Here is a 21,697-nt window from a genome sequence, read left to right as displayed (position 1 = left end):
TCCAGCTGTCTCTACCCCACACTTTGATGGGGAGCTGTACTTCATCAAACCCTAATGACATCCTTTACCTCACCAATATGTAGCTAATCCTGCATTTCATCTTCCCTTCAGACTTCCCCTTCTCTTAAAAGTTAATCTGTATACTCATGGGAATGTCCAATGGAAAGTCCAAGTATAACTACTTTGGAAAACAATTTGGTATTACCCAGTAAAGCTGAAGATGCACGTACTCTAAGACCCAGAAATTCTTCTCTTAGGTACGTATTCTAGAGAAACTGTTCGCAAGAGGACACACATAAAAGAATATTCATAGCAGGACTGTGTAAAATAGGACAAAATTGGAAATGACCCACATGTCCATCAGGAGGAGACTGGATAAATAAATTGTGGTGTATTCATACAATGCAAGACCACACAGAGGTGAAGAGAAATGAATTTCATGCATGTCACTTCATGCATAAGTAGGGATGAATCTTAAAAAATAAATACCGACTGAAAAAAGCAAATGGTACAAGAATACCATTTATACATAGCCCCGAGGCAAACAAAACTTAATAATAGATTGCTTAGGGAAACACACTTACACAGAAAAGCCAGGAAATGACAAACACAAAAATTCAAAACAGTGTTTCCTTTGAAGGGGAGCGGTATGGCCAAGGAGGAACACACAGGGGCTTCCAAAGCACTGGTGATCCTCTAGTTCTTAAGCTGCAAGATGGGTACAGGGGTGGTTGTATTTCTCTCTCTCCACCTCCCTCTCCATGCAGGTATATATGTATGAATCTGACACTCATACACACTCCTTTGAATGCATATATATTCATCACCACCATAATTTTTCATGTGGCCCTGCACCTGGACCCACCTCCCTGGCGCTCTGACCCTCCGCGGAGCCCTCAGTGTGGACCTTGGTCTTAGACTGAGTGCTTGCTCCGACTGACTCCCTGCTCCACTCAAAATGACAGCCACTGAAGACCCAACATGACGGTCTGCGCTCCCCACACGGACTCACCTGGAGCACTTATCCAGGCCACCGTGGATGGGAAGGTAAACTCTGCGGTGACTTCTCCCTCAGAACGTGGTGCCAACCGTGTTGCAAGGGGACCTGAAATGCCACTCAGAGTGCACCGGCCTTTTGCTAAGTCATGGCAAGGAGCTGTAGGCGGCAGTGCTGGCCCGGATCTCCCACGCCCGACCCAACCACAGGGTCTCCTGCTGCTCCCGAGAAGCTTGACAAGTTTACTCCATCACATGACTGCTGCCCAGCCTGACTTCCCCAAACTACTCTTTCCTCATTTCTGTAAAATGATCTCAAGTCACCCATCTCTCAGACACCCAGGCTTCCAACCCTGGCATAATTCTTCACCCTTTTTTCTCCTCTTTTACCAGTAAAGTCTGAGATTACTTTTTGCTCTAACCTTAGTTAGACTCTCCCAGGAGTCCTGATCTTGGTACCACGGCCTTAATTTAGACAAAATAAAGAGTTCTTATTGGATTTATTCTATTTCAGGAATGTTTATTCTAAAAGCTTCTATTTCCTACTCAAAAATGAAAACTGATAAAGAAATTCTTTCAAAAGCAATTAGATTTGGCAAATAGTTTTTTAACCTCAGTTTGTCTCCCCTATTTGGTAGACTTCTTGTGGAAAAAATACATAAATTGTAGCCACTGTCCTGGAGATCTGAATCTAGTTAATTTGATTTTCTTCAAAAATGTTTCATACCATCTGCATCATAACATGGAAACAGAACAGCACAGCCCCATTTTAACTTTAATGGGCCTATTTTCATTTGATCACAGAAGCCATAATAAAGAATGAATATTAACAAAATGACGAGAAAAGTAAGGAAAGGTTTATGCAAAGAGGTGGTAAGATACTGTGAAGCAACTTTACACTCAGCCCTGTAAGGAGCGTGATGCAAGATCAAAGCAAGGGGGCCGGGCTAGGTGGATGGCTTTAACAGAGAACTCAGACAGCGTTCAGCCATAAGCAGAGAAACTGAAAGACATGTCTGAAACACCAGGCCAGGGAAGGTAATTCCAAAGTCAGAGGTGACAAGAACCTGAGTCAGGAACATGGTCATGGGAGAACAAAGAAAAAAAGGAGGGCCCTTGGAGAAAGGCATCCAAGTTGGTCAATTCCTTCAATTCGAGTGAAGAAAGCACTCAATGATCATGGGGCCAGGGGATATGGTGATATAAGAGAAAATGCAAAAATCTGTCATTCACCATCTCAAATTTGAGCCGAAATACAGCAATGGATGTTCATGGGTAAAGCATCAGTGAAATGATAGCTGCTTAGAATTCACATGCAAACAGGCCTATGGCATGTGCTGATTTGGGCTCTACCCCACCACCCCCTGAAAGAAAATAAAAAACAATTTCTATATTTCCAACAAAAAGGAAGCACTTTTAATTGCACTTCTTGGTATTTACCCAAAGGAGATGAAACTTAACGTCCACACAAAAACCTGTACACAGATGTTCATAGTAGCTTTTTCATAACTGTCAAAACTTGGAAGCAACCAAGATGTTCTTCAGGAGGTGAATGAATAAATAAACTGTAGTACATCCAGACAATGAAATATGAATCAGCTCTAAGAAGAAATGAACTATCAAGCCACTAAAAGATATGTAGACAATTTAAATGCATATCACTAACTGAAAGAAGCCAATCTGAGAAAGCTGCATACTGTGTGATTCCAACTATATGACATTCTGGAAAAGGCAAAACTATAAAGACAGTAAGAAGATCACTGGCTGCTAGAGGTTAGGGATGAGAGAAGGATGAATAGGAAGAGCACAGAGTATCTTTAGGGCAGTGAAAATATTCTGTACCATACTATAATGGTGGATATATGTCATTATACACTTGTCCAAACCCATAGAATGTACAATACCAGGAGTGAATCCTAATGTAAACTGTGGACTCTGGGTGATAAAGATGTGTCAGTGTAGGTTCATCATCTGTAACAAATATTCCATCTAGTAGGGGATGGTAATAACTGGGGAGGCGATGCATGTATGGGGGCAGAGAGTGTATGAGAACTCTCTGTACCTTCCCCTCAATTTTTCTGTGGACCTCAAACTGCTCTAAAAAAATAAAGTCTATTTGAAAAAAAAAAACCCAAAACTTGAAAACAGAAAACAAACAAGTGCTTTTCCTGCCTTGACACATCTTCCTCTGTAGGGTCTGAAATGATTGTTTCTGAAGCTTCTTACTTTTTCCTTCAAAAACATTACAGTTGAGCCTTGAACAGCACAGAGAGGGGAAGTTAGGGGCACCGACCCTCTGTGCGGTCAAAAATCTTCGTATAACTTTATGGTCGGCCCTCCTCCGCATCCGTGGATTCAACTGACTGCAGATTGTGCAGTACCGTAATATTTATTGAAAAAACTCTGCATATAAGTGGATCATTGCATTTCAAACCCGTGTTATTCAAGGGCCAACTGCATCTAGTGTCTTCTTGTTGTTGTTGTATTTACGATCTAGAAAACAATGAAGCCTGATTATATTTTTCTCTGGGCCACTGTAAAAATGGAATAAAGAAAAGTTATTTGATTGGTTAGTAGCCAATATTTATTAATACCAAATATGAGAAAATACAGTAAATATTACGGCAGCTGCCAAAAGTTTTTAGTTCTACCAGTTCACGGGCCATATACAAAAAAAGCACTCCTGACATTATATGCCAGTGAAGACTCCCCCATACCTAAAACTTCACTAAGGATCCCTGTAACAGCTTCTAAACTCCATGAATAGGTTTTATAAGTTACTTCATTTTCACTACCTAAGGGCTGTTCAAGGGCTGCCCCCATTATCAAATTCACTTTTTTTTTGCAATAAGTTTCCCCTTGATGCATGGGTCAAGCTCTCTGGTAAAGGAAAAAAAAGTTTCCCTCCATCTGATAACAGTATAATAGGCAAAGTGGCAGTTACTTTGTTTTATAAACTACTGCTTCCACCATCCCGAGTCTAGAAGGACCAGCTTTCAGAATATTCTTCTAAAGATGGACAAAATCTTCCCCCCCCCACACACACACACAAGTTATATTTGTTTGTTTTAAATTACTGTAGCATTAAATCTTGATGGAGGGCACAAGATCAAATCATGTTGTGGAAAGGAACCTTCCCCTGGCCCATTCTCCTACCTGGTCTATGAGTCTACCCACAGCATACCCGGGAGTGAGCCGACCCTTGGCCAGTATCGCCCAAAGAAAGGCAGACAACAAACAGAAGGCGTAAATTATGACAACACCCTCCCTTCACCAGCATCTCTGCATCTGACTCCCACTGGGACCCTCTCGCATCTGCGTCGATTTCACAGCCCCCCTGTCCCTCCCCCTCAGACACTCGCCGCAGTTGCAAATGGACACGTGATGCTGAGCTGCTCCCCCCCAGTCACCACCACGCAGCTCTTGAGAGGCACGGTCAGGACTTACTGTCAAGCCCCTGGACCCACACCCTCTTTCTGCTGCCTGTGCTTCGCCCTGGAAGCATCTCACTTTCTCATGGCAGCCTTATGGGAAGGACTATGCAAACGGATGCGCTGTTTCATACCTTCTTCTCTTAACAGAAACGATCCACTTCCTTTCCTTCACTTTACACCCTGCCTGTATTCAGTAGCGGCACATTTCACAGCTTCGTGAACACCCCCATGGCTTCCGAGAAGCCGCCGTGTTCACCTGCTGCTCAGTGGCGGATGCTCTCCTCAGACCACGTGTAACCCCGCAAAGGAGGATCAGTCTTCAGTGGAAGTGAACCCTTGAAACAAAGATCAGGGCTCCACATCTGAGTACGGGGTTCTAGCCCCTCCTTCAGAATCACCCACGAGCCGATGCCCCGCGGGTGCTACAGGAAGTGGGGCTCAGGACTGAAACCCAGCGACATCGGTGAGAGCAAACGGGTACCTCTGCCCTCAAAGCAGTGAATAACCAAGTACTCTACCAACTCTCCTCCCCGTGGCACTGCCTGTATCTCAGGGCACTTTCACAGGACTGTCAGAGTGATAAATTATAGACACAGAGCACCCTGATGCCAGCAAAGCTCCGGAGAGTCACTCAAAACATAGCTGAGCAAGGTGGGAAACCCTGGGCCAAGCGACAGTTGGGTTTGGTGGACACAGAGTTGACTGGATGGCCCTCCCGAGGGCACAAACATCACAGGGTGCAACACTGACTTGGAGGGAGGACCTTGTACAGCACTTGGGAGGTTCATCATCTTTGGTTAAGATGTTTTCATCAAGATGTGCTTATGGGGCTTCCCTGGTGGCGCTGTGGTTGAGAATATGCCTGCTAATGCAGGGGACGCGGGTTCGAGCCCTGGTCTGGGAGGATCCCACATGCCGCGGAGCAGCTGGGCCCGTGAGCCACAACTACTGAGCCTGCGCGTCTGGAGCCTGTGCCCCGCAACGGGAGGGACCGCGATAGCGAAAGGCCCGCGCACCGCGATGAAGAGCGGTCCCCGGCACCGCGATGAAGAGTGGCCCCCGCTTGCAGCAACTAGAGAAAGCCCTGCACGAACCGAAGACCCAACACAGCCAAAAATAAATAAATAAATAAATAAATAAAGTAGCTATAAAGTCAGGAAAAAAAAAAAAAAAGATGTGCTTATGGAGATCACAAATAATTCTCAGCTGAAAGGGGGTAGTTAATTAATTGGAAGAAAGAACATACACCTAAAACTAACACAACATTGTAAATCAACTATACTCCAATAAAAATTTTTTAAAAAGTAAAGGAGCCAAGACATGAAAAAAAAGAAAAAGAAAGAAAGAAAGAACAGAGATTTTAAAGGGTTTCAACAGGCTGAAATGGCCACTAGAACTGACCAAAACAACAACAAAATCCCCCCAAGTTAAAAAATAAAATCCTGCTTTTGACTGTTAAAAGAAATCTATTGCATAAATGTAGGATGATGTCGGTACCTCCCCCATACCCTCCAATGTACTCAGCTGGGACAACTCACCCTATTCATAAGCTCTGCTAGTGACCCTGACCCCAGGCTCTGGGTGGGAGAGGCTCCAGGCCACTGACATTCCGACTCCCATCAATGTTATGACTCTGACTTCAGACCTGGGGCTGCCTTTTACTCTTTGGGCTCAGTCTCCTGTCCTGGGCCCCACCCCTTTTCAGCAGTTGATCCTGTAATTCATTCTTGTGGACCCAGCTCTTCTACAGCGTCCTGGCTGCGGTCTTGTCCCCATACACTAGCACTCCTCTCATCTGGCCCCTCGACCCGCTCAGCCAGACGATTCTGCTGCCAAACATCTGCCCATCTAGACTGCCACCTCTGGAAGGATTCCCCCGAGGCTATGCCTTCCCAACTGTCCTAACTGCCTCCTGTCACAGCCTGCTGCCCATATGTCCCCATGAGCGTGCCCCAGGCCACGGATCTGTCTGTTCTCTGGATTCCTGTCTGGATTACATTCTGGATCTCCAGCTGATCCCACCCTGCTCCTGACAGAAGCCCAGATCTTTTACATGGCAGGGGCAAAGGGGATGGGTTTAAAGCAATTCATATTTTAAGGTCTTAAGGATTTTTATTGAATGCAAGCTCAATGCAAGCGGAAGGTGCCACAGAGAGGCTGAATGAGAGACGTGATCCTGGTCTGTACTGGTACCTCATTTAATGATGCAGAAAACACGTGCATCTCACAGGCCTAATAGTCTTAGGTGTAGAGTCCTTACTCTACACTGGCCGAGCCATCTCTGAAGTATTGTCCATGTCTGAGTGCCATGCTCTTAAAGAGACAGTGACAGAAAGGGAATGCATACCGGAGAAAGTGACCAGAATAACAGAATTCCTGACATGAGGTAATGTAAGAATATTTGTAAGAACCAGGGCTATTGGCCTAGGAAAGGAGGATTTGCAGGGATGGCGTTTTCAGGTGAAGAGCTCTCACATGAAGAAAGACCTAAAGGCTTATATTACGAGAGACAGCTTGGAGATCTGCAGGAACACAGTGGAAGAGGGGCTGAAGCAGTAAATGCTGGTCCCGCTCTACTCCTGACTCGGTGACCCTGCCTCTCTAACCTCAGTTTCCCCCTCAGACTGGAGGATCTGATTTCAAAGGCCCCTCCCTGCTCTCAGAGCCCATAATTCTTCACCCTTACATTAAGCCCAATCTGAAAAGAAGACAGGCCTGGCCTGGCCTGTTTGGAGGCCTGGGAGACAAGGTCAGTTCTTAGGTCTTCCAAGTGGCCCCTTCCAGGAAAATCAAATTCACTCAAGTAACTTGTAAAATAAGTGGAAGCAGGCTTTATGTTTCAGGAAATGAAAAATACAGAAATTCCCCAAGAGAAGGCGTGAGAGGCAGAAAAACGTCTACCTCTCCCTAAAATAGTCACTTCCTAATCCCTGCAATCTGTGAATATTATCTTACATGGCATGCTGTGAGATGATAAAGTTAAGACTGTCCAGAGGAGAGCTGATCCTGGATTAGCCGGTGGGCTCTCAAAGCCATCACAGGTATCCTTACAAGAGGGATGCAGAGGGCGATGGGATAGAGATGCACAGGGAAGAAGGTAACGTGAAGGCAGAGGCAGGGATTGGAGAGATGTGGCCACAAGTCAAGGAGCGCCTAGAGTCACCAAAGGCTGGAAGAGAGAGACAAGCAACCGATTCTCCCCCAAAGCCTCTGACGGGGATGCATTTCTGCTGACATCTTAACATTGGACTCTGACTCCAAAACCACAAGAGAATAAATCTCTGTTGTTTTAAGACACCGAGTTTGTGGTCATTTCTTAGGACAGCCACAGCAAACTAATATGGAGGGTTTTCTGCTTAAATAAAATGTTGTTATGGGCCCAAAGTGGGCAGTAATAGCCTCCTTTAAGGGAAAAGCTCGAATTTTTATGTGTCTTTACGGCCTATTCCATACTAGACTCAGAACAAGTGCAGCTCTGCTTTGAAAAGTGTTTGGGGCAGTGACAAAAGCATCTTTTAAGCCATTGTGCATGCATATTTTACCAGCAATCTCTCCTTCACACACAAATTCAGCAGACAACGAATCTAAGCAGGGCAGACAAGCAGAAGACTCCAAGCTCCATCCAGCAGGCCTCGCTGCCGTGGAACAGATTATGCAGCATCTCATGGCAGAGATGGGAGGAGGAAGCCTCTGGAGTAGGACGGAGCTAGCCTTTATTCTCTATTGTTATGTGGGCAGTGTTTCTCCCCACCCTCGCCTGGCAACATCCAGCTCTTGGAGAATGATGAATGCTACTGAGATGAGCAATATAATGACATGATCCCCCAGCCTAGGAACCAGCTGTGGAGAGAGAATGAGGGTCCCGCAGGCCTCCCCAGACTCCCACCACCACCATCTCTGTAAGTCACTCTCACGCTGTCACTGAGGGGACCACCAGGTGGCACCAGGTCAGGTTTCAGGAAACGGTTCCCCCTTTTGAGTTTCTAATGTCTCCTTGCTAAAAACATCATTACTATTTTAAAAGTCACAAATAAAGGAGAAATTCCTTTTAAAATCAGGGAAGAGAAACTGAAAGGTACGTATAAAACTACCAGTTTGATGACAGGAGGCTGATGATGATTCATCTGTCTTCTGCTCAAGAGAACCTCAGTACAAGAGAACCTCCAACGTGGAGTGGAAAGAGACCGAGACCTAGTTTAGATCTTCTGCTTCCTAGATTCAAGTCCTTGGGTAAATCATTTCATTTCTGTTGAGCTTCGTTTTCCTCACATGTAAACTAGGACAACTGAATAAGATGACATGTGGTCTAAACAGTGGTTGGCCCACCTGAGTTCATTAATGTTTGAGGAAAGGATGAATTAACTTGTTCTGCATCCAGGACTAGACAACGTAGTATTGTTACCTGTAGCTCTTCCAACTGCCATCAGTATCTGCCTGGGTTTATAATATCTAGGAAGAGGGATCTTTTATTATCTTGGAAATTCAAACTGACAGAGGGCATGTTTTTTCTTCTTGGACAGCAGTGCTTAGTTTTACAATCCAGAGATTTATGTAGAAGTTGGTCAGTTATTATGGGTGATGCATAACAACTATTTTTCATCCAGGACTAAAAATGTTTGCTCTTCAATCTAAAACAGAATTCTGTGCAAGTTCCTCGCTCTTAAACACACACACTCCCCCACCCCCAACCAAAAGCCATTCCCTTTTCTAGATCCCTAGTCACCAGGAAAGCAGTCTGTGTGAAGCCTGGCCCTTACTCAGTGAGACAGATGCTGGTCTTTCCCGATGCCCAGTCACCAGTAGAATGGGTCAGTATGTGTGTGAGCTTGGGGCAGGGGGCGTGGAGAATGGAACCTCGTTGGGCATCCTGTGGGCCCTGGGGCTAAACTTGGCATCCCACAGGCCCCTAGGCACGGGTTTCAGAGGGCCTAAGGGACCCACAAGCACCTGCTGCGCCCTCCCCTCCATTCAGGAAGAGGGGCTTCTACAGACAGCAGAGTTCTGCTTATGCTGTCCCTCCTCTTCACTCTCTCTCCTCCTCCTTAGAGCGAGCAGTGAGGTGGTGCACCCAGCACCAACCCCCAACACGCTCCCCCTGGAGACACAGCTGCATGCCTTCCCAGTGACCAGCATTCTCAAGCCTTTGGACACTCCGTATAAGCCCTGCTGATCCTTTGACCCCTGGAAACTGTATTCCCCCCACTAAAGGAAAATATGAATTCTTTTTTCCTCTTCCCAACCAGCTGTTAGGAATCACATACACACGACTTTAAAGCTCAGTGCCTAATGCAGTCTTGAATTTTGAACCCTTCACTGTTTAGAAAGACGTGGGTTTTTTTCATAAGTCTATTAGCCTCACAATAAGAATCTAGGATATTTTTTATCATTTCTCTTGGGACTTAGTAAAACAAAAGAAAGACTGAAAAATGGAGTAACTTCTATGTGCATTCTACATTTACATACAGACTAACACATTTCAAGGAATTCACTGAGAGAAAGGAAACAACTCTAAAGCAGGAGGAAATTTTTAATTTACTTTTCATTCTGAATGACAATTTTACTTGAGGTGGCCTCTGTGTCTATCAAACAGACAGTAGTATCTTGGCCATATTTGTGGCCTGCAGGCAGCTATCTAAGCCCTGTGAACAGCTGGAATAGCAGTACAGGAATTCTTGGTCTCACTGAAACTACAGATATGACAAGAGTCTCTCTCGAGGCAGGCACCAAAATACTTTAATCATGCTAGACAAAGGCCATGTAGGGTACACGAAAATCAAACCTGTCTCCTCAGAACTTTGAGAGTAGTTATGACCAAAGAGGTGTTATTTTAATCAAATTCATTTAAATCATGATTTAAATTACTAAATAAGATAACTCAATTTTATCAGCTTTTTATTTTAAAAAGTACATTTTTGTTTTTCTGGCATAAAAACAAAACTACATATTCTTTAAAATTCAGTTGAGGATGGGTTTCACTTTTAGAAGAAATATACATTTTATAAAAGTATAAAATATACTTTTATAAGAATATACACCTTATATATTTAAATCAGTTATTTATGGAAACCATACTCGAAGTGTATCTCTCAATAATTCTAGAAGATTCTGTGAAAAAAATTGTTTAATGTTTCCTTTGTGTTCTTACTGCTCCTCCCTTGATAATCTTCAGACTTGCTTTGCTTCCCAGATTACTTCATTCTTAAGAATTATCTATTCGTTTGTCTGCTTGAAACTTTGCACTTTTGGGGAGAAAGCCAGGGAATGATTGTCTTATCTCCATATGATGCTATTAACAAGCATGATTTCCACAAATAAAACCCATAGATGGAGAAGAGGAACATGATTTCTGGAGTACACAATAAGGTTGTTTACTTTTCTACCTACCAAGGTGACTTTCATTGAGTCTCATTACCCCTCAATTTGGTCATGTAGCATTCAACATCTTAAGAGGGCCTACTAGGTGCAGGCTCTAGGCTTAACACATGAAGGATTCAGACCTGACAAAGCTTACATTCCAACAGGAAACAGATATTAGATGGCTATTGTACAAATAACTATACAACAACAATGATAGCTTTGAAGAAGTGCATGGTGGGAGAGCAACCCCATCTAGATTGGGAGTCAAGGAAGACCTCTCTAGAAAGTAATATTGATTTGTTATTACTTACTCATAAAACTTTTTAAAAAAAGGTAAGACAAATATACTGTCTCAAATATTATATCAATTCCAAGGTAAGATGGGGTATGAGAAAGAGAAGGCTCTGGACCAGACAGATACGACTAGAATCCTTGCTATTACTATGGTGCCTTGGGCAACTCATGGTAAGGGACATGGTCTCCTCACATTATTGTCGTAACGGTTAAGTTAAGACACATATAAAAAACACTCAGTATGTAGTGGAAGTCCAATAAACTACAGACAATAGTTAATAATTACAGAATGTATGCTGATTTATCTTTGAGCTTTGACATGTCAAAGCTAATTTTCCTTTCACAGTTCAACTGAAATGTTCAACTGAAAGAGAAAACCCAAAAATCTACCGGGGAAAAAAACACACTCTGACATCAGTGATTTTTCTTCACTTGGGTTGGCTAACAGGTATCATTTACTTAAACAATGGAAGCGCACCCCATACTAGATTCTTCCTGGCAGATATATATATAAATACAGGCAAAAAGAATAGTTGGTATATCTGTACTCGACAGCCTTGTCCGAGCATTAGAACAAGATTCTGGAATTGGAGCTTTTGAATTAGAGCTTTTAAAATAGTGAACTCCCCTTGGGCGGTTAAGTGTTTTTCAGGTCATTAACTCCTTGTCTGAGAGGGTACAGGCAGAGCCCTTCAGGGAAGCCCAAACTCACGCAGCCCAAGAAGCATTTCCCACCCCCCACTTAGCTTCTTTTATTCTAACTTCCCTCAGTAACTTACAAACACCCAACCCACATGACAGGGTCGGTCACATCCATTCCTCTGTTAGACACTCACTGCTGCCAGAGTAGTACCTGGAGGTACAGCTGATCAGGCTCTACCTGAAAGGAGCGCCCAGCCTGCAATGGGCCTTATTAAGTTTTCTTTAGACTGTGGCCAACAGTCACTTTTCTTTTTTGATTCAAGGTTCAAGTCAGAAAACGAAAAAAATATGTTTTGCATTTTTAAGTTAAAAAATGAAGACTTTTACTGGTCCTGGAAAAGAGACCACTTTCCTGATGAGAAAAATGAGGCTCAGAAAGGAGAGCAGACTTGCCTAAGATCTTAGAGCATGTCAACAGCAGAGCTGAAGCAAGCATTTAATCCATTCCACTCGGGGCTCCCCACCCCACTTACCAAGCCCTCTGGTCTGCCCGGTCCGTGGAACACAAACAGACATGCCTCCTCCATGAGCTGGAGCTCCCCACCTAGTGGCTGTGGGATTCACGCTGGGCTGCACGAGGCCAGGCAAGCCCCGCAGCCTGGAACAGCACCAGGCACTTCCTGGGCACCCCCGCCCCCAGGGCATTCTGCTGTTCTGTGCTATACCACCCTGGGGTGGCTCCTGGCGCCCAGAGGCTCCTCCTGCTGGGGGCCTGGCCTGGCCCAAGAGGGCCACAGTACTCACCCCCATAGGGAAGTCTCTGTCGACCCCTGGCTTCCACGGCCAAAACCTAACCCATGGGGGTTCTACAAAGGCTCCCTTCTGCTGGCCCTGACTAGAGCCCTTTTATTTCCCAGTCCCCTTGGTTTGTATGAGCTGAAAAGGCCAGGACTGAGAGGAGATCGCTAGGGGGGCTGCATGGGGTCAAAGGTGAGGGGTTGCTCGTAATTGGTGTCGAGTGATGTTTCAGATAGTATACTTCCTCAACTTAAAACAAAGGTGCACTGTCTGCAGACAGAATGGCTCCAGTTCAGGAGAAGAACCTCTCTCACCATAAATCCAAAATAAGAAGTAACAACCAGGTCATTCTGGGATGATGAGGTGGCAGTCCCTGACTGGCCAGGGAACCAGTGAAAACTTACACCCAAGGCGATGTGACTGGGCAATGGAGGCTGGGGCAGAAAGGGATCCTGTGGGTGGCTGGTGAGACCTGTGTTAAGTCCAGCCTTTCCTGGGAACCCAAGGTGCCTGGGAGACAAGAGAAGCGCAGGCAGAGAAGACTCGCCAGCATTCACAGAAAGAATGAAAACCCTGGTCCCTTCGCACATCCCCTCCCTCCAGCAGCTTCTCTGGATGCCCAACCCTCAGCCTGAGCTTCCAGAGCTCTTCTTGCACGGCTCTATCATATCGCGTAATAATTACCCGTGTATTATCCGTCACATTCATTTTTGTCTCAGCAGAGTCCAGCAAGGTGTCTAACACCCAGCGGGCAGCAACGTTAAGTGAATGAAAGCGTGACCCGTTACACAGTGACTGCAATTCGAAGGTACAACTAGGGCAGCAGTAAGCAGCAGCCATCTGAGAGCGGAGGAAAACCCAACAATGAATGAACTGCAGGGAACCTCCCTTAACCAGAAGCCAGAGGGCTGCCCATCCCTCACCAGCCCCTGAAGGCTCAGCAGCCACGGGACAGCTGTTCTGTTCTATTTCTGGGCTGGGGAGACATACCTTAGAGCTAAAACATATGTTCCCATAATTATCAAAATTGAGTGTTACAAATAAGGGAAGGGGGAAAGTAGCAGGTTCACCTAAGTGAGCTAAGACTTTCTATATCATATACCAGCTCCATCTCCAACTCAACCTCTCTCTTAGAAACCTATGGGCTCAGCGTCACAATTCCAAGTTCAAAGTGGACAAAATCCTGGGTCCCAGTGGAAAACCCTTTCTAATTTACAAGGCACGTGCTCTTAGTACAAAACTTGCCAACTTACTTTTTCCACGTCTAGATCAGCATCCTGCTTCTTCAAAAAACTGTAGAAGAAAAAAAAAAAAAAATAGACGTCAGAAGAGAACTGAGCACTCTTTGCCTGTAAACCACCCACAAAGCACCACCACAGAATTTTCATTTGCTGCAGGCAATCAATCTGCCCACAATTTTTTTTCTTGTTCACACAATTGTTGTGAAGTCACAGTTGCCACAAACACCTGCCTGCAACTGCAAAGACCTGGCCCCGTACCACCAAAGGAAGCCAGCATGAGATCTTAACTTTTCAGAGCCAGGAAAAATAGGGATGGAGGTCTTGAGTGTGAACACACACACACACACACACACACACACACACACCTTCTTCAGAGTGCCTACCAGTCATCCATAGCTGGGACACATTGAAAATGGGTCTCCAAGGTCTTGTTCAACTTACCTCTTGGCTTAAATCTCCCCTTAGTCCCCAGACCCTATCTGCTCCACTTCCTGTCTGACTGCGGGTGAGCCTCACTGCCAAAACAGCCTTCTTGGGATGGCCCTGTTTTCCCATCAGCTGGGGTTCCCCTCTCCAGGAGGCCTGCCAACCCACCAACCTGCACAACTTGTCCATGGAAATCTAGTCCCAAGATCACCTTAGAACCTTGTGCCAAGCCCCTGGCACAGCTGATGCTGACTCTGATGGCACCCGTGCCCACTTTACATGAATCTTTAAAGTGCCAGGAGCAGGATGGCAGACCTCCAGCTTGCTCATGCACTCTGCCTACAACCTGCCAATATTATGGTACCTCATTTATTATTTGAGATTTTTAGCTGTTCGAACAAAGCTTCAGTTTTAATAAGGTGTCTAAAGGGAACAATAACAATGGCTGAATGGAATTACGTTGACAGCAGTACGTTAGGGCAGAAAGTAAAAGGTTTGAGAAATCTGGAAGAAAAAAAGCAGAAACAATTTTTCCTATCTTAGTAGAGACTCAAACTTGTTTTCACTATGACTCTTAGCATCTTTCTTCCTGGTCAATGGTTTAAAATACTCCCGTCGTAAATTACCATCCCCATCAAAACCACCCCCCCTCCCTACACACAAAAGAGAATTTTTGCGCTGTTTGAAAGACTGAGTAATTAACAGTCACATCTTTGTTTCGTTTAATCAAAGATGACTCAGAATGAAGGGAAGAAAAAATGACCATGGGGAAGAGAATTAAAAACTCATATATTGTCTTCTGCAGAGGGGCATTCAAATCATGAACTCACTGCAGACACGCAAGAGGATCGGCACGGAGGCTGGAGGGAGAGGACGCGCTACGGAGGTCGCCACAGCCCGTGCCTCAGCAACCCACAACCCCCATCTCCTCCTTGCTTCTGAGACATGCTGTCTTGTCCTACCAAACAGGCAATATATGCTTTTTCTTCTGGCTCACCCACTGGGGATCTAGACACTGTTGAGCTGTAAAAAAATAAAAATAAAAAGGGAATTCCCTCTGTCCAGAAATTTCAACTGGCCTCCCTATAACCAGCAAAGAGTAAGTCAGTACTACGAGAACTTTTCACCAAAGGGAACGTCTATACAGTAGAAGTCTGACTTCCATTCTTGAACACTTTGAAAGAGGTTTAGGAAGGCTGTCATTCTGATTTATAAAATGGAATGTTCTAATATGCAAGGTGAAAGATTCCTCCATCTGCCACAGAAAGAGCAGTTGGAGAATCATTACCCTTTTCCAAGGTAGTGAGGAAACTCCGCCTCTCCCATGCACACAGCACAACTGCAGCCACACAGGATCCCCAGTTCAGCAACAGGCTCTGAAAGAATGAGCCTTCACTCCACGGTACCAAAAGGAAAACTGAAAACCTGCTTGTAGCTGCTGGCTCACTACTACACAAGGAATCTTATCCATACGTACATATATGCGGCATCATCCAATTTCTTTTTCAGGCTTACTAAACAGATGGAGCTAATTAACAAAGACAATACATATATGTATCATCCTGCAGCCAGAACCCAGAAGGATGTCACAGCGTTAACTTCAAAGACTCCCAGCAAGCACACACAGCCTGAGATATTTTTAGGCGCCAGCTCCATTGTTTCAAAGAGGATACGGATGGATGAAATAGAATTGCCTGAAAGTAAAATTCACGTGGCAACCCATTTGGAATGAAGAGTGGCATTAGTTTTTAAAACCAGTTCTATCTTTCTTAAATAAAGGCTGTTTAAGATTCTAACACTTAAGGCAAGGTAGACACCTCCCTCCCCATATGTGTGTACGTGTATGTGTGTTTACAAATATAGATATGCATATGTATTTATACAGATATTTTAAATAGTTGACTATTTCGATATAAATGTATTCAATGGTGGGCTTGTGGGCATTAGGGCATGTTCCATGCTTTTATTCTTCCTGCTGAAGCAGTGCTGATGTTTTGTTTGAGAACATGACTGAAGTGACCCAGATTCCCCACTGGAAAAGGCAGATCCAGAAATGCTGCAAATGTGTGATCGACTGCAGGAATGGAAGCCAAAGGACGAGGCCTGGACCCAAAATGGACCACTCCCCACTCTTTCGATCAGCTCAAGTCCTCCCTCATTGGCGGAATACACAAAGATTTTTATTTTTAGAGAAAACTCTAAGAACAACACTGAGAAGCCCTCAACTTTGAGCTCCCTCTTGATAGAGCCATCCCCCTGCCCCCACTGATCTCCCATTCCCACCTACATAACTTGCGACGGCACAGTGCCGGCAGAGGAATAACCAGACCCGGCAAAGGGGCCCTGGCCACATGTTCGGAGAATGGCAAGACGCTTGGCAGTGCACGGGGGTGGCTGAGGACGGTGGAAGGCTGGTGGGAGAAAGGTGGGGCGCTAAGGCAGAGGCCAGGTGGTGAGAGACAGCATACGCCAGCTCAGAAGTCAGGCAGTGAGGGGCACACTTCTGCACCCATCAGTATATCCTCAACCCGCTTCTATCCCAGGAAAGGGCAGAAAAATAGATACAGCCCCCAGCATATTCCTGGCACTGGACTAAGCATCGTCATTCCAGTCTCACCCACTGTGCTGGGTAAGCAGAATCTTCTCCTACTTGGCCTTCAGGGCTCAGGACAGAATCACTTTCCTGCTCCTGTTTCCCTTTGGTCCCACTTCTCTGAAGAACTGGATTTCATCGCCGGTGTGTTCCTACAGCACTTCATGCAGTACCTGTTTCCCTGCCTCTCCTGCTCGAATGCCATCTCATCTGTGGCCAGGATGGCACTGAGTACAGTGCCTGCTGCACCACAGGCACTTGGGCCGCCTCTGAGGATGGAGGGGTGAAGGGGTGAGAGGGGCGGTGGCAGGGTGACTAATGAAGAACTGACCAACAGAAATGAAGGAAATGAAACCGCGCTGAATCAGGCTGACCCGCTGCCTCCTGCACATACGAGCAGAGTGGGTACTGGGGAAGGGGTGTAGAAACCCAGGGTGCACCCACACACCATGCACACATACACACATAACCAGAAGATGACCTGTTCTTTAAATTTAGTCCTGTGTCTTTAGCTACAAATAAAGGACAAAGATCCAATCTGGAGATTCTGCTGTTATTTTTAATATTACCCAGTGTTTCCTTTCTACTTAAAAAAAAAAGTGACTGGGAAACCGTTCAATACATTAGAATCACTATGATTCAATACATTACAATCATAATCACGTCTTGTATAAGGTGGAGATTTAAGGAAGGGCCATGATGAATCCAAGATTTAAATCATGGTTCAGGCTTCTGTTTGATTATTTTAAGAAATGGACGATTGAGAGAGAAATGAGGGATACTTTTCTCCTGCCACAGAGTCTCCTCTATTCCCAGTTCAACCCTTTTTACTACTTGCAAAAGACTTAAAATATTCATTGACCTGCCAAAAAACATCTGCACGTTACTAGACACGTCTCCACATATTCATGTCTGAATGGCTTCTTTCTGCTCCAACGATCACAGATCTATTCAATCAAAACTCAAGTGAGAACTCAGAGCTGTACGTGATGTAATGTCAGTGGCGACTGAGGATAAAATGGCCATTTGATAGCAGCTTCCATATCAAGCGTGTCAACAGGGACAGTGTTCCTTCGGTTATTCTTAACTTAGGATCCAAGGCACAAAAAAGACCAGGCAGGGCCAGACTCTGCCACAATTCCAAAGAAAGCTGAGACACATACAGAGTGCACACAGAAGCGCCTCAATGTTCTCTGGCGAAGTGGGGGGGGGCTGCTGGCCCCCTGCCTGCAGCCCGGGAACAGGCCCACTCTCACAGTGGGCGCCCGGGGCCTCCACAGCTGCACACAGACACGCAGGGCACCACGATCTGCTGTGCGCCCCACAGCTGGGGCAGGCCCCGGGACGGGACCCAGCTCAGACAAGGCCTTCCGTTGTGGAGTATTCCTCATGGCCCTGTTTCCCCAGGAAAAAATGTTTTTTCCTCTGGCCATTCATTCTGGCCCCAGACGAGCTCATTCTCCCGTGTCTTCCTGCACACGTGAACCTTCTAACAAGGTTCGAGATGGCAGCAAAGGTGTGAGATGGCAGCACCTGCCACTCTTCTCCCACCTTACCCACCCCTAGTACGGGCACAAGGATAAGTGCACGTTCAGAATGGTGAGGGGCACAGGGCAGTGAAGAGCCTGGGAACAAGTCGATGCCACGCCCAAGGGCATCTTCAGCACCCTGACATCAAGGGGACCCCGTAGGAATTCAAAGGAAAGGGGCTAGTCTGGGGGAGGACAGCAAAGGTGGCTGGAGAACACCCTTGAGTCTCCCACATAAGGAAGACATCATGGGCCTTGGCCAATGTCGGATACACTTTGTTCTACTACCTCATTCTTATTTCTTTTATAGAAATATTCATTCACCTCACTGAAAATCTGCAAACTCTGGGACCCCTGTGATGACGGAGCTTTTACCTCTGGCCAGTGTTTCTATGCACATATAAATGTTAACCCTAGTGGAGCGCTGCCATCCTGTCTGTCACAACTGACAGCACACATAACCTTCTGAGAAAAACAAACAGGAAGGGGAGGCGCCTCAAGTATGAACAACGTACCTGGTACAATTAACTGCAGGGTCTATTGCAAGCAGTAAGGCACAAGCGTAGGCTCTACCACCCAATGATCCCTCTCACCACTATGAATTATGCTCCAAAACACAGAATTTTGGTCCACAGCCAGGGAGGAAGCAGTTGGCTTGGAAACCAAGTTCTGTCCTAGCTCTGCTGTTTATTTGCTGTGCGATTGGGCAGAGGGAGAGGGTACAGCAACAGTCACATATTAAACAACCCACAGGGGCCGGGCAGGTAAAAGAAATGAATGGAGCAGGTGAGACGGGGCTGGGGTGAGCTGAAGTGCCCTGCCCCATCCCAAGAGGACAGCTGCAGCGTTGCCTGGGAGGGCTGTTATCATGAGGGAAGGCAGGCTCAGTTTTGCCAGACCTTCCAATTTTTTGGTTTTTTCAAGAGAAGCTGGAAATCTCAGTTTTTATACAAAAGTGCCCAATTTTTAAATGTTGGTTTAAATTTTTAAAATGCACCATGTGGTCCAACAAAACATAAATGAGGGTATCGTACAGCCCATAGACTGGTTTGCTATGTTTATAATTCATAAGAGCTACCCCTTGGTTTCTCTTTCTGTTAATAGGAAGTTGACTGCTATCTGCCCACCACTTGGGGTTTATTTAAGAGCACAGAAGAGGTTTTTATTATCATATAACAAAAAATCCAAGTACATTCAGATGCACGAAGCAGGGTAACCCAATCTCTTTATTTTTTTTTTTTAAAACCAGGGTTTACACAAATGCTCACACATGGGGCTTGATGTTTTGTAGAATTATTTGAAATGTATACTTCTACATGATAGCTTCTAAAAAAACAAAAGAGGTAAATTGTAATAGTCTTAGAGGATGAGGGGTGAGTAAGTGGAGCGAGTGGTGGGGTGAAAGCTTGCTTGGAATGGCTTTGATTTTTTTAACAAATGCTATGTGGAGACCAGTAGTGGAGACAGTCCTCTCAAGAGGCTCTGCCATCAAGGGCAGCAGGGATGTGAGGTGGCTGCCACAGGAGAACGCGAGGTGAAGATAACATATTTTAAAAATGGATGAAATTACAAATGTGTGTACGTTGATGGAATGAACAACATGTTAAAGCAAACAGACAAGCAAGCAAAAGAAAAAAAAAAAAAATCCAAGTACTAACTAAAGGAACTGTGTCAGCAAAATACTAGACAGTGTTGGGTGCAGTAAAAATTTTATTAGTAAGAGTTAAAAAGCCAAGATCTAGTTATACAGGTTTTCCTAAACAAGAAGTCAGAAAAAAAAGAAAAAATCTTTACTACAACACACATTGTCCCACATTTTACACTGTGCCATTTCTGTATTTGTCCTTTTTAGCCTACTTCTAGCAGAGTCTCCCTCTTTGCTAAAATACATTAGTTGCCATGGAAACGATGTCATAGTGCGTAAAACCATTTACTGTCCTTGGAAAGGCATTCATGATAAAACTGAACGGCAGCATGTCTTAAAAAGAGACCCAACAGAAAGCAGTTGTGTAAGAACACAAGATCTCAAAATCGTGACTTCAAAGTATTCCTCCACCACCACTGTCACATGGCCCTGTTTCCCCCAAATCAACCAGAGAAGCACTTTTCCTTGTTACAGACACCAAGCATATGCAAAACAAAATCTCTAACCTAATGTTGGAGAAAACAATAAACTCACTAGAATTCACACTTGCCTCCCTGGGTGGAGGGAGGGGGCAGGAGGGGGATAGGAGACTGCAGAATCAGGATAGTTTGTAGGCATCATAACATCTCTGCTAACGGGGACGATTTAGTCCTGTGATACATTCTGCTGTCCAACTTTGTTATCAGAGGTAGAAATAATATTCAGGACACAGAGATTGAGACTTGCATTCCTTATCCCCAAAGATTAGCAAGACACTCCCTCTTTTTTCCTTTCATCAACTCAAATCATATTCACTCCTTTGAGAAAATACATTGAGCATCTCTCACGTACCACACTGGGGAAGAAAACAGACAGGCAAGGTACATGGCACCAGGAAGCTTAAAATCTAGCGGGGCCAGCTGGGCGGGTGGGAGCTTAAGAGGCTTCCTGGGCCATGTGAAGAGCTCGACTTTATTCCAACTCAAGAGGATGGCACTGAGGGGTGTTACCCAGCAATGTGGTCTCAGTGAATTTTTAAAAGCTTGCTCAGCTGTGGGACTGGAGCCAACAGTAGAGGAGGGCAGAGCGGTAGTGTTATCAGAGCAGCCTGGCCCAAAGAGGACGGTACAAAGCAGTCGGAGAAATGTGATCTCTAACTAGGGTGACCTTAGGCCATGGCTTGTCTGTGAAAGCGCTAGATTACACCCATTGTCCCAGCAGCCTGTCAGATGAAGCTTCTGTCCAGATGTTTCATTTTTTAAACCAAGGACTGTTATTAAGAGTTGCATTAAAATGCACCAAGATTGGCTTTAGCCATGGTCTTGCCTACCAGTGATGAGACAACTGCACAGTGAAGAGAATTTTCTTCCTTACGTGTGATTAAGTCTCAATGACAATCCATCTCCTTTCCTGTCCTTTTCCAATCTTGGCTGCAGTAAATACCTCTCTTTCAAGGAAAACAGGCAGGATGCTCACCAATAAAATAAAGAGCACTTGGACATGAGCAGCTGGGGCAGCTAACTCCTCCCATTCTCAGTTGGTAGAGCCCCTGCCAGACACTGGATGTACTGACCCACACTGCGGCCTGAGATGCACAAAACACTGGTCAGAAGGGTCCACGGGAAACAGAAAATTACAGGTTAGGTGTATGTGAAATATTTGCAGGAAATAGACCTTTTCAAGAATGGTGTGAATGCTCTCATTACAGTGTTTTTGTCATTTATCTATTGTTACTCTATTTTACTTTGCAATATCCTCTTCAG

At 45.1% G+C, this 21,697-nt stretch overlaps 1 protein-coding gene across 2 annotated transcripts in view; it reads right to left on the bottom strand.

The window, feature by feature from the left end:
* The window catches only part of FYN (FYN proto-oncogene, Src family tyrosine kinase), a 207,837-nt gene that overhangs the window by 168,159 nt on the left and 17,981 nt on the right, over positions 1-21,697 (bottom strand). For both annotated transcript variants that reach the window (XM_059941396.1, XM_059941394.1), the window contains exon 2: positions 13,775-13,814. The gene's annotated coding sequence lies outside the window, so the exon portion shown is untranslated. The remainder of the gene's footprint in view (positions 1-13,774; positions 13,815-21,697) is intronic.

Source organism: Balaenoptera ricei, chromosome 12, assembly GCF_028023285.1.
Source record: "Balaenoptera ricei isolate mBalRic1 chromosome 12, mBalRic1.hap2, whole genome shotgun sequence".
NCBI classification, from domain to species: domain Eukaryota; kingdom Metazoa; phylum Chordata; class Mammalia; order Artiodactyla; family Balaenopteridae; genus Balaenoptera; species Balaenoptera ricei.
The sequence above is the reverse complement of the archived record's forward strand: the minus strand, read 5'-3'. Positions and strand labels throughout refer to the sequence as shown.